The sequence below is a fragment of the Vicugna pacos genome, chromosome 2 (assembly GCF_048564905.1).
Source record: "Vicugna pacos chromosome 2, VicPac4, whole genome shotgun sequence".
Taxonomy (NCBI): domain Eukaryota; kingdom Metazoa; phylum Chordata; class Mammalia; order Artiodactyla; family Camelidae; genus Vicugna; species Vicugna pacos.
In genome coordinates, this window is record NC_132988.1 from 122,823,761 (window position 1) to 122,840,041 (window position 16,281).

The 16,281-nt window shown below is 40.6% G+C and overlaps 1 long non-coding RNA gene across 1 annotated transcript in view; it reads left to right on the forward strand.

Annotated features, from left to right (window-relative positions):
• Positions 1–9,487, forward strand: part of LOC140688513 (uncharacterized) — a 38,035-nt gene extending 28,548 nt beyond the window's left edge. The window contains exon 4 of the long non-coding RNA XR_012063259.1: positions 9,250–9,487. This is a non-coding gene — a long non-coding RNA (uncharacterized lncRNA). The remainder of the gene's footprint in view (positions 1–9,249) is intronic.
• The last annotated feature ends 6,794 nt before the right edge of the window (positions 9,488–16,281 follow it).

The following is a 16,281-nucleotide window of genomic DNA, read 5'->3' on the forward strand; positions in this document are numbered from 1 at the left end:
TTAGATGTTCATAATGCTTTTGAGTCCTGAAAAACAAAATCTTATCATATTGGCAGCATACAAAAAATACTGAAGAAAAGTTTTTTGGTCATTTAAACTGCCAAGTTTAAATTTAAAATTGCCAGCTAATAAGTTTAAATTTTCATTAGAACATGCTTGTTGAAAAATTGAAGATGAAGACTCATTTCACTTGATCGTTCTTCCTTATTTACAAAATTGCTTTACTTTTTTTTTTAGTTTTTTAATTGAAGCATTTTACTTTACTTGTGAAAGCATGCTCCATTGTTTAGAGAGGCCAGCATTGTGGTAGTGAGTGCTTGGGAATGAAGTTGTCTAAATTCATATTTGAACACAGCTGCTTGCTTCCTGAGTGATCTTGGACAACTTAACTTCTCTGTGCCATAGTTTCCTATAAAATAAGAATAAGAGAGTTGCTTATTCATGACTGTGGTAAGGACGGGTTGAAGTAATGTATAGAATCTACTTGGAAGCGTTCCTGGCACAAAGGAAGGGCCATGTACTTAGTTACAGCTATTTTTATACTATATCTGGTTTTATAATCCAGATAAATCTTGAGTCTTACTGATTTCATCTCTTAAAAAAATTCTAAATATAAACTCTAAAATGGAAACTAAAACTTCATAGTTGTAGCTAATTAACACATAAAGCTCAACCAAGAAACACACAGTGGAGACCAGTTAGCTGCAGACCCCCGTGATACTTTCCGTCCTGTACAGAGTCTAGGCTGTCACTACAATCACTTCTGTAATCAAAGGCAAGCTAAGGAATAGAGCTTTAAAGCTTGGCCTCGTCAGATGCTCAGACCATGGCAGAGAAACAGTTTACTGTTCACATGTGAATTTTCAAAAAATAGTATTAAAATGAAAACTGTACATATTTTGTTGTGTGTTTGAAATCATTAACAGAAAAGGAAAAAAACAGGAAATAAAACCCATGCATTTACAAATAAGGAGGCTATTGCTGAAAATTATTATTTTTTTTAAATTATGTTAAGGATTTAGTGATCAGTTAGGAAAAAAAATCATTTCGTTGGTGTAATCCCTTGATTGACTAAATTTGTTTTTTTAATTAGGAAGAAGAGTGTGTTCTATTTACCACCTGGGGAAAGTGTATACATATAACCCTTTGTGCAAGTGCTCTTTTTCTGGGTAAGAACCTGCCACAGACTTTTAAAATCTAATGTGAAATGCTGAAATGTCAAGCAGGGAACTATGTAGTCTCATAGAGAAAACTATCCAGAGAACATCTGAGCCAACGCAGGGCGCCACTCTGGAGGTTCCATGGTCTCTTCTGCCCACAGTGCTTCCCCTAATTCTTTTCACCTCATTTGTTCAAATCAGATCAGTGGTTTAGGATTCTCCAGGGTCTGATTAAGAGACCAGATGGAGGCATTAAGATTTCTAAAGTTTTCCAAGAATATTAACCAAGGTAAAATGTCTAAGAATAGCCTAACAAAAAGATAGTAGGAACTATCAAAAAATAAAAGTAAAAACTACTGAAATATATAAAAGATGCTTTAATCACATGATTCTAGATTAAAAGATCATATCTCCAAAATATCAGAAGTTATAAAATTCATTTGGGGTTTATTGTGAAAAAAATCATACTAGTAATATAATAATTAATAAGATAATGAGAGTTTTACTAGTTCAAGAATAGCCAGATTAGAAAATAGGACAGGAAGTCCAGATATGGGCTCTGATATCAATAATAATTTAATATAAGAGATGGAAGGCATTACAAATCAGGGAGATAAATAAAGGTTATTCAGTGAATGGAACTCTTGTTAGCTACTTGGGGGGAAAGGAAAAGATTGAAATCATACAGTGAACCATATATTGTGATAAATTCCAGAAACATTTACAATGTAACACAATTAAAAAAAAACTAGAAATAAATATGGATGAGTATACAACCTCTAGATGAGCAGTAAGTTTCAGAGGAAAGTATACAATGATTTCCATGCATCAGAAGAATCCTAATTTTAAAGAAAACACCAGAGGATATTATTTGTTTACAAATCCAACAGGGGCTAATTCCTTCAATACATAGAGAGATCAGATCACTTCAAATGTAACATTAAAAAAACTCAGGAGTGTAGAAGGCAGAGAAAATGAACACACATTCACAAAGGAAAAAATAGATGTCACACTCCAATGGTAATTCACTCAGTGCACATCAAAATGAAATAGTTTTCCACCTCTCAAGTGACACAGCTCTGTTTATGAGGATGAAATGCCAGTGATCACCAATCCCATCCCTAGGTTACTGGATATTTTTTGTGAAGTATGGTTGATTTACAATGCTGTGATAATTTCTGGTGTACTCCTCAAGCTTACTTAGAAAGCAGTCTGGCAGTTGATATCAAGAGTCAAAAATATTCTTATATTTTAATCCACTAATTCAGCTTTCAAAAACTTTTAATCAGGAATTATTTAAAAATGGCAGGGAAAAGTCAGTATGGATGCAAGTCACAGACATACTTTTATATGTATGTATGTATGTATGTATGTGTGTATATATATATACATATATATACATATATATATATATATATAAAATCTCAGCCAAAATATACTTCCAACACTTCACAAAGTAGAATAGAATGCAGCCATGCAAAAATGTGTCCATGAAAATATTTTATGACATGTCAAAGTGTTATACTTAAGATAGGCTTGAGAATAAAATTAATATATAAAATGATTTGCAATATACAAACAATGTACCCTTCTGAAGGGATTATGTCTATAGGTAGAACAATTTTTCTAATTTTATTTTTTATTCATTTTCAGAGTTGGAGTCTTTTGACTGTAGGTGAAAGAATCAATCTCCAATGTGTTTAAACAACAACCAAAAAATGGGGATGCATGGGATTTATTGGTTCCTGTAAATGAAAACCTCAGGTCTGAGGTCCGGCTTCAGTCAAGGAGAGATACTGTAGCCCAGATGATGTCAAGGGCTGGTTTTGTCCTATCTTCATTCTGTGTCCAAGGGTGTCTCAGCATAATGCTTCTAGGCAGTCAGCATCCCAGATCATCCATCCAAACCAAGAGAGGTCTCTTTTGGCAGTTTCCTCTCTTGATAGAGGAAACTTATCATTCACATGGTCACCAGCATGTATCTCCTCACATAATAGTGGCTCTTCCTGGGTTATTTGCCAATTCTCCAATCATTTGCAAGGCCAGTACAATGAGGGGTATTATTTGTCTTAAACTAACTGAGATCTACCTCTGGTGCTTCAGAAAGAGTGGGTCAATCTAGCTTAAATCACAGGACTAAAAACAAAAGGGAGGTTATTTATTCTAAAGCAAATTCTGGGTCCTATTCTAAGACTGGGGACAGATCCAGGACAGCAGTTCTGTTCACTACTGAGTACTTTCAAATTTTCTTTAATGAGCAAATGTTAAATTTATGATCAGAAAGTATGATAAATAAGAAGAAACTTGAGGAAGGAGAATGGAAAACTTTCCTGTTTCTTAAGAAATATTGAACCCATTAAGTGCTAAAAAGGAAAATGGAAATGTGTCAAGTTTGTAAATGTTCTGAAATGAATTAGAATTGATTTCACAGACCATGTAGGAGACAGTGCTATACAGTTAGTGTGTCTTTGGGCTCTTTGAGTATTTCAGTACTTTCACTTAATAGTTGCTTCATTTGGGGCAAATTGCATCATTTCCACATGGCCCTACTTCCTCATCTGTAAAAGAGATATAATATTACCTTCCCCACGGGTGATTGTGAGGATTTAGAAAAATAGATGTGTGCTGAAGCAATAGTAAGCATTTAAGGAATCTTAACTATTATGATTACTTAATACATAATTAAAAAATTATTATGCAGACTTTTTAAGAATGCATACTATTTAAATGGCCTATATGTGCCGTACAAGAGAGGAAGGCTTAATAAAGCTTCTATAATACATTTTTCTCAGCCTTAACTAATTTTCACATTTAATCACACACACACCAAAAAGTTATTCCTTTCACAAGCATGAAGCATTAATTGTGAAGAAAAGGATGATGAAAGAGACTAGATGAGGAAATAAAATGTTTTCTCTAAAAACTGATGGTTTAAAAACAGAGAAACAACTTTTTAAGACTTTGGTCACCATATTCATAGCTAATACTTAGGTAGAGATTTTCACATGCCTGTGGTTAATGTTCCAATTGTTTTCACAATTAGTAAATCATTGACTCATCACAATAGTCCTATAAATTGTTATTATTATTCCCCCATTATATGGGTGATGAGATGGAAGCCCCGAGGTTAAGAAATTTGCACAAGACCCCACAGCTAGCATCGGAGCTGGGATCCAGATGCAGGAGTGTGGCTCCAGGAGGGGCTTGTAAACACTCCCACTGCTCTGCCCTGCAGGTGCAAGCCAGCCGCCCACTGTTACTGTAAATAACATGATGTGGTTCACTTAGTCTTGAAATTCACATTCGTTGTAGCTTTCTCTCTGGGGCAGCCATCAGGAGCAGCCAGGGACACTGAGTACATGCTTCTGGACTATGACCAAGAAGCTAGATGGAAGGAAAACAGTTTAAAAATGGGATCTTTAATGTGCATTTTTCAGTGGCCAGAAAAAACCTGCCTAGTGAGGAACTGAAACCCTATCAGCCACGTGCAAATTATGCTTCAGACACCCCTGTTGTCCTTGGGTCCACACAGTCAGAACTACAATGGGTCAGGGACATGAATCTTGTGCAAATGCAGGGAGTAGGAATACCTGCCATTTTAAGATCTCAAGGAGTATGAAAAGCATGTGAAGCTTTCATCAGCAGAGACCTGCTGTCATTTCTACTATTTCCCTCAGGGCACATCCACAGCCTCACTGGTCCTATTCAGAATGAAGACGACAGCTAGCACTTGTTGACCCCTAAATCAGTGATAGGTTCTCCCTTGAAAGGAAGTGTATCCCCTTCATGGGTTACAACTAGTTCATAACCTAAGTAATTCTATAGATGTAGAAGGGATATTTTCTTTGGTTCTGCTATCAAAGACTTGTCTCCAAAAGAACATGCCACCAGTTACTCCATTTTCACCCATTAAAAGATATATTTAACAGGCTTCCTTCTTTAGTGTAGTTTTAGGTTTACAGAAAAATTCACAGAAAGTGGAGTTCCCATATATTCTCTATGCCCTGCACACAGCTGTTCCTGCTGTCAGCATGTTACATTAGTGGATGTGCTCATTCTTTTTGACATCCTTCATTCTTCCTCCTCTAAAGTTTAAGATGCCTGGTATTCACATCTCTTGTGACATTTATGTTCGATTTACATCACTTCTCACGTTTATGTGAGGTTTACAGCACATGAATGTTGTCTGTGTAAGCGTGGATTGGGGGCAAGTTTTCTGTGTAAAACTACGATCATTAGTGAGTCTCATGCTGCTGGGTTTTTGGGTTGTCAGGTCCTGATGACCATTGCTTCAGTTATTGGGATCACTGTCTACGGACTTTCAGTGTTCATAGTATTTTCTTCAAAACTTCCCAAGAACCTGAATGGAAGTGACCCAATCCAGAAGTACCTGACTGTGCAGGTGGGACACGCCCATCACTGCTTCCCTCATCAGTTTTATCATCATCGTGACGCTGAACGCCATATATGAGAAAGTGGCAATCATGATGAGTTAGTCTGGTAAGCTCCTTCTGCAGCTGAGGCCATTTCTACACCAGTTTTAGAACCAAGTCGAAACAGAGACTATCTTTTAGATACTTCAATTCCAGTATATTACAGTCTTTAGAAAACTTCAAGTGGAAACGTTTTTTCTCTAGCCTATGTGAGAAGTGGACTAGCTCCAGTTTTGCATTAGTAAAAGGGACAAAGGAAGCATTAGAATGTCCAAGCTCTGTGTAAACAGGTCAGTGCTTAATAATAATTTCAATTACATTAGATCATTTACCCTATTGTTGAAAGTAACTAGTCTCTGTATTGCAAATAAGTGGAAGAGGTTTCTGGTTCCAGAGGCAGATTTTCTTGTGCATTATGGAGAGGACAAGTAATCACAGTGTTATGTGTCTTCCCCCATGCTGTTCCTGTTAGTGTAGCTCCATTCTCATCAGCTGTTTCTTCTGTAATAAATGTTTCTTCTCTCTGGCTTGTATCCCAGCCAGCGGCTTGGCGGCCCAAGTTAAGTGCTTCCCACATGCTGCATGTGGCTGGGTGGTTCTCCCAGTGGTCTGCTCAGGGGTCATCTTCTGAAAACACTAAGACCAATTCAAATTCTGAACTAGGAGTTTGACCCGTTTTATGTTCCCCAAATGCTTCTAGCAAGTTGGCCCGTGTTTTGTTTGTTTTCTTCAATAGTCCTACCTTACTGCCGTTCAGGGAGACAAGATAATATCATTTAGCAGGATGTTTAAAGTAGCTTTCTGTCAACTTACACCTGACAGAGGACAGTTCTTGCCCATTGGATATTGTTGTGCTTATAAATTTTAATGAAAGGCTGACTGTTTTTTTTTTTTTTTTGTCTTGTGGAATATTGCGTTCATAGTGGGAGAAACTCTTACAACAGTGTGTACACTTAGAATTAACATAGTAGCTATGTTAAGGAATTCAAAACAGCTTAAATGAAAATACTGTGAATTTTGTGTGTGTGTGTGTATATATATATATATATATACACACACACACACAAACACATATTTACTGTGTTAACTCATGTGTCTGTGGCTTTGATTAGGGTCTCAAAGCCGTTCACTGTTTTGCAGACTTACCTTTTCTTTATTCTAGCTGCAGAGCTCCCAAGGACCAGACTGACTATGAGAACAACCCAGCCATGAAGGTGTTCTTGTTCCAGTTTGTCAAATACTACTCCTCGTGTTTCTACATCACATTCTTTAAGGGCAGATTTGTGACTTATCAGGGAGATCTGGTGTATTGGCTATGAAAATACAGAAATGAAGAAGTGTGAATACAGCCTTGTTTTCTGACAGTCTAACGTGTTTCATGTTTTCTCTTAGTTGCCCAATGAAGAGTGTCTTTACTTTCTGATCCTTAGTTTTTTTAGGCATAAAATAATGACTTTACTTCATGTTAGAGCTTTCTAAAATTTAAATGAGATTTTCTTTCTAATACCCCAGTGTGACCCAGGTGGCTGTCTCCTTGAACTGATGACACAGCTGACAATAATCATGGGAGGACAGTCCACCTGGAATAACATACGAAAGGTGTTACTTCCGTGAGTACTCAGTCATGTGATCCTGGGGTGAGAACGGCCCACCCATCCACATCATTTTCCTGCGTGCCCATCTCTAAAACTGGGGAGTCTCTCTCCTTATTAAAGCTCTCCAGATAAGATGATCCAGCCAACAGTGCAAAACGTACCTGCTGTTTAATAATTATGCTTAAATACCTTCCATTTTATGTTTAACTTAAATCCCCAAGTTCTATAGTTTCTGCTTATTAGCCCATCACTGGGGACTGACTGATCAGAGCCCTTTGAGAAATGGCCCTTTTTAGGTCTGTGAACTAAGTTTTCCCACAGGTTCCCACAACTTTCTCCTCCTTTTATACATGCATTTAAATATCCATAACAGGAATTTGTTGAGTGCCTAGTATGTGCTAGTCACTGTATTAAATGTGGTACATATATGTGTGTGTGCGTGTGCATGTGCATGTACAATTTAATCACCCAAACAAATCTTATTCTTATCTTCCTTTTTCAAATGAAGATCCTGTGGCTTAAAGAGGGTAAATGATTTGCCCAAGCTCTCATTGCCAATAAGAGACCACTGTGGGACTCAGATGTAAGACCCTATCTCTCTGAATCCATGTTCTTCTAAGAACAGAGACTCTCTTGGGGTCCTAAGTCGCAGGGTTACATAATGTTTTAAGAGACACTTGTCTAAAATAATAACTACAGAGGTTTTGACTTACTGTTCTCTTCCTAAAAATGAGAAAAGCTTGTGTTAGCAAAGGTCACACTGTCCTTTTGATTTTCACATAAGCCCAATCCCACATCAAAGTGGACAGTCCAGTGTTATCTGCAATTTCTGAACATTTCAAGGAGCTTACTGTATTCACTTTCTGTTGCTGTTGTAACAAGTATCCCCGAACGTCATGGTAGTAAGAAGAAGAAAGAAAAAGTCTCCACTAAACAACACAAATTTAACCTCGTAGGGTTCTTGAATGCAGAAGCCTGCTGAAGTCAAAGTATTGGCAGGGATGTTTCTGAAGGCCTCAGGGGAACCTGTATCTTTGACTTTTCTGGCTTCCAGAGGCCACCTGCATCTCTTGGCCTGTGACCTCTTTTATCTCTCTCAAGATCAGCGTGGTTGAGTGTCTCTGACTCTGTGTCTTCTTGAGTAGGATTCTGGGAGCAAATGAAGAAGGACAGTGATGCCGTGATCCAGGCTCCCTCTGGGGTCTCCCCAGCATGTGGATCGGCACCTGGTATAAAGTAGGTGTCAGTCCGAGCCAGCTGAGTGAGTGAGCGACTCACAGGCATCGAATGCGTGACATCAGTGAATTAACAGCATTCTTTGTAGGACTCAGAGAATAAGCTGAGAGCCCTGTGGCCTTCCCAGCCTCACATACTATTTTGATATTGGGGTCATTTCTGGGAATGTTATTCTGTACTTGACAAAACGCTAGTACAATTCCAGGGTTAAGCAACTTGCCTAGGGAAATTTTATGATAAAATATTAAGAAAAATAGTTAAATGCCCAAAATAGCATAGCATTCTCCTTTGGTGTTTAGATAATGTATGGCTATATTTTTCTTACTTTATATGTTTTCTACATTTTCCACTGTGTGTATGCACTACTATATAATAAGAAAAAGCAAATGTTTAAAAGAGACTATCTCTCTTCTCCAGATATTATTTGGTTAGAGGATGAGTCAGATACATATAATAAGAGAATTTTAAATACATGTGTCCATAATTCACTCTTTAAATTCAGGAACAGGAAACTCAGGAATGAAATAGATTAAGAAAATCAAAGATACTTGTATTCAAGATTAGCAAGGGGGAGTGTCCTCAACAGAAATGGTGATAATCCATAATGTAGGGATTAGATGTGATAATGAAGGTACAAAAACAACATGAACTAGAAAATGCCACGGGGCAAGCACTGAGTAAAGGGCAATTTACTATGATTATGCCAATATGTGTGGTCAATTCCCAAGCAAATTATTGTGTAACCCCTGCTAGAGGGAGAAAGCTTACAGCCTCGGCTAGAGAGGGGGGAAGATACAGTGTCTGTATTTTTTAAAATGTCTACAGGTGCTTCTCATGTGCAGATTGATATCCCTGCACGAGAACCATAACCCAACAGAAAACCCAAAAGACCAAGGAAAATGATGGGTAGACGACAGCTCAAGCTTTTCTGCCACAGATGAGTGGTTCCACCCAGGGAGACTGAGCAAGAGGCTCAGAGTCTTGGCTAAGGACAAGCAAGTCGGGACTTCTAATATGACCTAATGCCATCGACGGGGGAGGGCAGTTCAGCACAAGAAGGGAGCGCCAGGTGAGTTAACATGGATGTTTCATCCTGGATCCATACCGTGATGGATTTGAGTCCAGGGGCGTTAAAGCCCTTCTTCCCTGGGGCATGGATCGGATTCCACAAGAGGCTGAGACAGGAAGCATGAGGCAGAGAAAAATTCCTCCAGGAGTCTCCCGAGTCTCGTTGCCAGGAAGGGTGATGGCGGAGCACGGTCCCAGCGCCACCCGCACCGCAGGGCTTCGAGGGGCTGTGGAGCTGCGCGCTCCCGGCTGGACCTCAGACCTGCCTGCAGCGCTCCGGTCTGCAGCCTGGGGAGCGGCTTCAGCAGCAGGCTGGCCCCGTCATTCTCGTAGGTGCTGCAGTGACCCCCACCCCTGTGGCCACGGTGTTCCCAAGCCAAGGGTCTAAGTGACTTCAACCCTATTTACAGGTGGCCACAGCCTGTTAGCCTGTGCTGCTCAAAAGGAAGATCCCCCATGGGGTTTTGATGTGTCAGGGGGGTTGCTAATACCTGGCCTGCTTTGAATCATTTCATCCTGACAGCAGCCTGGGCGGTGGAAGTTTCATCTCCCAATTTTATATCAACTTTTTTTGTTGAAAGTATAGTTGGTTTACAATATTGTGTTAATTCTTGGTGTACAGCATAGTGATTCACTTATACATACATACATATATATATATATATTCACTTATACATACACATATACATATATATATTTTCCTTGTCATATACTTTTCCACTATAGGGAATTAAAAGTTATTGAATGTAGTTCCCTGTACTATACAGTAGGATCTTGTTGTTTGAAACAAAAATTATTAAACAAAGTAACAAAATAAGCAGACTAAACCTAGCCATGTATATGACACAATTGAGTTTATCTTGGGATTTAAATGTGGTTTAGATCTCCAGGATCCCTTTATCAACTTATCATAAGTAGAGCCTGTGGACCACTTCTCAGAAAAATGTTTTAAAATCATAAGATTTAGAGAATAAAGAAGGAAGATAATTATACTGAAAAGCAGATATCAAAATATAGAAATGGGCATTTGTGATACAATAATATCTGAATTATTGGAAGAACGTGTTGATTAAAAGGATCCAGTGGTGGGTCTACTAACCGCAACATTCTGCCATAGCAGTGAGTGTAAATCATCTTCTGAGATCTGCAACATTTGCATTTGGAATGTAAATAAAGTTAAATAACAAATAAGCCATGAAGTGTGGATTCAGATTCAGGGGTATCTCGAGTCCATATCCCCACCATATCCCAGAGCTCCCTGCTCTTCCCCTAATGTTATGGGAAGAGGTGGGGAATGTTTGTGAAGCGAAGGGCATGTTCCATTGCAAAGAAATCTCGTAACAAGCCTTGGAGGATGGCCAGTAAAAGGTTAACGCTGAGATCAGAGGCAGTGGGAAACCTAGCAGGGACAGCTCTTTACAAGTCACATCATGTACTCTGTGTGTGTCCACGTGTGTATGCATACAGACGTCTGTGCATACAGATGTGCATACATACATGTATGATGTATACACCTGCCTTTCGTGTGAAGCCGCCTCACTGTCCAAATTTGAAATCCATCCAATCGTGCAGAGCAGTCAGCCGAAGCTCAGCCACACCCTAAGTAGTCTGTTGTTGCTCTGTCTCTTCTGCTGAACTCCACGAGTAAGCCATGCGCCAGCTGTTGCTTTCAGGGACAACAGCTCTGTAGGCTACAGGTTAATGCATTGTTTCACTGCCAACTCTGATTTCCTTTCAGGACAAATTGCCATTTGAAAAAGGGGGACGCATTCAGTTGGCCCACAAGCCTCTGAGTGAGGAAAAAACATAACCTTAGAGACAGCTCTGTGGGACAGCATCCAGAAGGGGGCAGAGCACTGGGTGGCGAGTCGGGGCTGTGTTTCTTTCAAGCTCTGCACTGAATTTCAGGTGGCAAGTCACTTCTTTGGCCCTTGATTTGTTCTGCTTAAATTAGGGTCTTGGACCTGTTCTATCCAACATTAGAGTATCACTTTTTTGCTTGGTGACCCTCCATGGCTCTGCAATTCCTTCAGAAGGAAAAATGCCCACAACCTCACGGCAGCCTCTAAGGCTCCACCCCCAAAACCACCACTTATTTCCTATTCACTGTGGCCCACACCAGTCTCCATGCTGTCTGCCCAGCGTGAGGGCCTCCAGGCCACTGTGATCACTGTTCCCTCTGCCCCGCCTCAGCCCACCCCTTTGCCTCCGTCTTTGCCTTATTCAAAGGTCACTGCCCCAGCCCCACTCCTCCCTACCACACATTTCTCGCCCTCCTTTATTTTCCTCCACAGCACTTATCACCAGCTCACAGACCCTATATTTCTTATTTTCTCTGATGATTTTCAGACTGGAAAGGTCATGGTGGATAATAGCAGAGAAATGGGGGTAAAAAAGACAAATGAGGGAAGGCATCTTCTAAAAGCTAAAATGCCCACCTGAAAAGGAGGTAGGAGATAAAGTAGTAGTCGTCGCTACAATTTTGCTAAATCCAAGGTACGTAGTCAGGACTAGTTTTCACAATATTTGAGGGTACAGAGGCAGCAATAAAAAGAAATTTATCCTGAAAACAAGAAATTAAATTCTTGGGAAGATGATGTGTTCAGCTTGAAATGTCAGTAATACTTTTATGACCTTGGTCTGATAATATCCTGCCTTATAATTTGATCTGTTTGGCAGCTGGGCCATGAATCTAATGGTGCCACAGTTTCTGGAGCAGAACAGACCACCCCACGATGGGAACAGGACAACCATCTGTATCCCATGGGCAAACTGGGGTTATTTTATGAATACCCCGAAATGAATAAGTCATCAGTGGAGACTTCTGTGTTGTCGGTTATACTAGAATATGCTTTGGGTCTCAGAAGCATCGGTTACTGAGCCAATGACTTACCACACCGAAATGGAGCCCGCTTTTCTCCATTAGATGCAATTATGCAGTCAGGCTTTCAAATAGGGTGCCTGTGTGTATCTTTGTCAATATTTATGTTGTAGAAAGCTGAAGATTTACTGCCAAGGAATGAAATGGAATGAATATTCAGGTATGTCTCCACCATTGATTCTCAGATCCTTCTGGTCATGTCGTCTAAAGATGAACTCAGAACCGTAACTAGATGTGACTCAGCTCGGGCTGTAGCCCGTGTGGCACAGCTGTTGTCTGATATCCTTCTAAACAGAGTCATGTGAGCCAGCCAGCCTGTGCAGAAAGCCCGCAAGAGCATCCATGGCAGCAAGGTTCACAGGGTCACCCCTTCCACATGTCACACCTGCCTTTCACATTGTTCCTATTTCTTCTGGCTGATCGTTTCTGCCTGGTTCCTTGAGTGACCTCATGGCACATCACTGGCTTGAATTCAGGATGAATTTGCTTATATGGAGTATTGGTAGAACACAGATCCCCTCCTTCTCCAATGTCTTTGTCCATTTCTGTACATTTGCTTGGGCTCTGTTTCTCTTTGGTTGAACTTGCTTTTGAGCTCTCAGTTGCCTTTAAATTGTTGCATCTCAAAATAGATTTCCATAGGAAACTTCATCTTTTCTATCATGCATGGCACACTTTTAGCTACTAGAAGGCTGATGATGTGCAAGTTTTGTATCTGAGCCATTTCAGCTCATAACTGCCTTAAATTAGTTTTATTTATTTATTTATATTTAAGCTTAGGAAACAGGAAAGGATTTTGGTCAATAGGCTTCGCATTTATGCATGCGGGTTCATGTCTGCAAAGGCACCCTTTGTGCTTCCTGTTTATAAGTCTACAGATAGAGGGAGTTTTCTTTCTCCTAAATTACATTCTATATATAAAATAATTGGTTTTAAAAATATATATTGTATATGGAAACACATCTGGTTCCCTTGGTGAATGAAAGCTCATCTTGTGGCATCTTCAGTCAGCTATGTTTGTGGCCTGGGGTCTGATTTGAGTTTCATCTTTGATTTTATTGTGTTTAGTGACCAGGTTCCATTAAGGGTGCAGCTGCTGTCCCTGGTGTAGAAATTACATTCGTTTATTCTGCTTATTTTCAAAAGGACTTTAAGCCAATGACCTGTTATTCCAAAATGAGTCATATTTGTAAATATGTCTTATTGGGGCTATTATCAGCATTAATAATAACAACAACATTCTGAAGGCAGCATATCATTTGGTATTTTAACACACACGAAAAAAGCCTTGGAAAAAATTATTGTTCTAATTAAGTCAAATGAAGGTCATTGAAAGGAAAAGTTGTATGCTTTTGGGAGAAATTTATAGGACTTTTAGAACTTTGTAGTCTCATTAAAATACTTATTAAATAATTCAGCCTAACTCTACCCTACATAACAGGATGGATTAACAGCTATTCTAGAGAGATTTTTCAGATTTATTCGTTTTCCTATTATCTAAATAATTCCTAATGAATTAGAAAATTCAATCCATTTCTGAGGGTAAGCAGTCTGTTATTCTGTATTCAATGCTGGAGTGAAACTTATTTTATGTTCTTTTCGTTCATGGGAGATAGAATTTCCAAGTGCTTTTTGAATTATTTTTGTTCCTCTAAAATAAAGTGCCTTTGGTGGTGATCTCCTGACCTCAGTTTCCTCCTCCCAGTTTTCCCCATGATCATTAATGACACCCCACCTGCCTTTTAGTTATGCCTCTTAGCTGCTGAAGGGGAAGAGCTACTTACTGATGACCCTGGATCCCTCCACCCGTGCTGCGTTAGGCGTCACACCCAGCCACCAACACTAGTCTCCTTCGCCTGAAGTACCTTTCTCTGCTTTTCTGCCTGGAAGGACTCTTGCCAAGCCTTGGCAGGAAGCCCTCCACTTTTTAGAGATTTTCTGCTCTCCTCTCTAGGCATGAATTGCACTTGATTCTTGTCTTGATGGTGCGTGATCGTGTCCGTGTCCATTGTGCTCCGTGGCTGGACTGATCCTGTCGGAGGAAGTAGTCAGGCTTTTCATCTTCCCGTCCATGTCTGGAGCACCACAGCCTGGACCCTGGATCTCATACGTGTTTAAGTGACTTGAGCTTGGAGTTTCAGCACACTTACATACAGCTGTTAGATGAGTTGGCGGTAACATTGCCCTCAAGGCCCCCATAAGGTTCTATATGGCATATGGTTTTTTCTGAGTGAAATTTCTCTTTTATTTGTTTTAGTGAATTCCCCACTGTCCTTTGAGATTATTAGAGTAACCCTGAGTTGTTAACCACGATAGCTCTCCCCCCACCAGCAAAAGATCCTGCTGTCTGAGAACTCAGACATGGGATATAAGAGAAATAATCTATCAGTCTTAAAATCTGGAAGCCATAAGATACTGTTTCTTACTTACAGCACCCACAGCACAAACACCAGTCTCTCAAGAATTTGGTGCTGCCTTCCCAGAGGGCGGGTGGCATAAGTGAAATGCAGTGAGGGATGAAGTGAGAGCTCTTTGTCTCTGGTACTGCCTTTTCCACCCTTGCTGTGTTAACTTGATCTTCCCTTCATATATTATGTTCTCCATTTAATTTGCTGCAGTTAATATCAGTTGTTCTTCAACATCTCCTTGCACCTGACCCCCCATTCCCTCTCTCTCCAGTGCTGTCCCCCCCACGCCTCTCCTGCACTCTCCAGGACCAGGCCTGTCTCCCCCATGCCCTCACCTCTGTTCTGTCTGCCCACCACCTGCACAGACATTTCCTTAACTCTGCAGAATGAACTTTCCAAAATGGCAGCTGAGTAACTGGGGGGGGATTGTAGACCTCTCATCTCTTTACTGATTCATTCGTTTATCTATTCAACAAACACTGAGCACCTGCTATGCCAAACACTGTATCAACTGCTGGGGAGACCAAGACAGGTAAGACTCGGTGTCTGCAATCCCCAGGCCAGGCAAGACTTGGCAAGTAGTTGATGGATTGCTAAGCAGGTGAACACAAATTGGACTTCCTAGAGCTGGAAATATTTGAACTGAATTTTGAAAGGTGAAAGGAAGTTAGCTCTCTAATGTGTGGTAGAGGGAGTGGACACTTCATGCAGACAGGTAGAGACATATAAGAGTACACGGCATGAAGCGGCTTGGCCAGACTGAAGAATAACAAGTAGGGTTAGAACAAAGTATCCAAGGTGGGAGTATCTGGTGCACAAGGCCTGTCACGATGGGCCTTGTGTGCTTAGACTTGAATGTATTCTTAAAGAAACAGGGATATATTGGAATATATGTAAGCAAGAGAATTGCATAATGATTATGTTGAAGAATATCTGGTTATACTGGTAGCAGAATGGAAGATACTATTTTTGGGGGGAGGCCCATATTTTGGGGGGAAAGGATATTTTGGGGACCACCCAGGTAACCCAGACAACAAGTGGCAAACGCCTGCAGAGAGGCCCTGGGCAGAGGGAGAGAGACATGGGCGGCAGAAGTGGTGACTGCTACAGAGGGGACTGCAGGCCCGAGGTGGCTGGCCACAGAGCTGCTGAGGTGACTTTCCAGTGACCCATCCGGAGAGCGGATCTGCAGGGGGAGTGTAAGGGGAGGAGCTGGTTTCAAGGAGATGCTTCTGTGTGTGGCATTTTAATTGTGAAATGTCTATGGGACATCTGAGGGGTGATGTCCGTTGTTAAGCTGGATTCACCAGCCAGGAGCTCAGAGGAGCTGTGGGTGAGGCCATGCGGGTGATTCAGTCCTGCCAGGTGGAGGACTGAAGACGAGGCCCTGGGGAAAAGGGCCATGTACATGGCAAATGGGAGACGAGAAATCCACCAAGAGAAAGAAGAATAGCAGAGCAGTTGGGAGAAACTAGTTGAGGCAACACAGAGAAGGCTGTA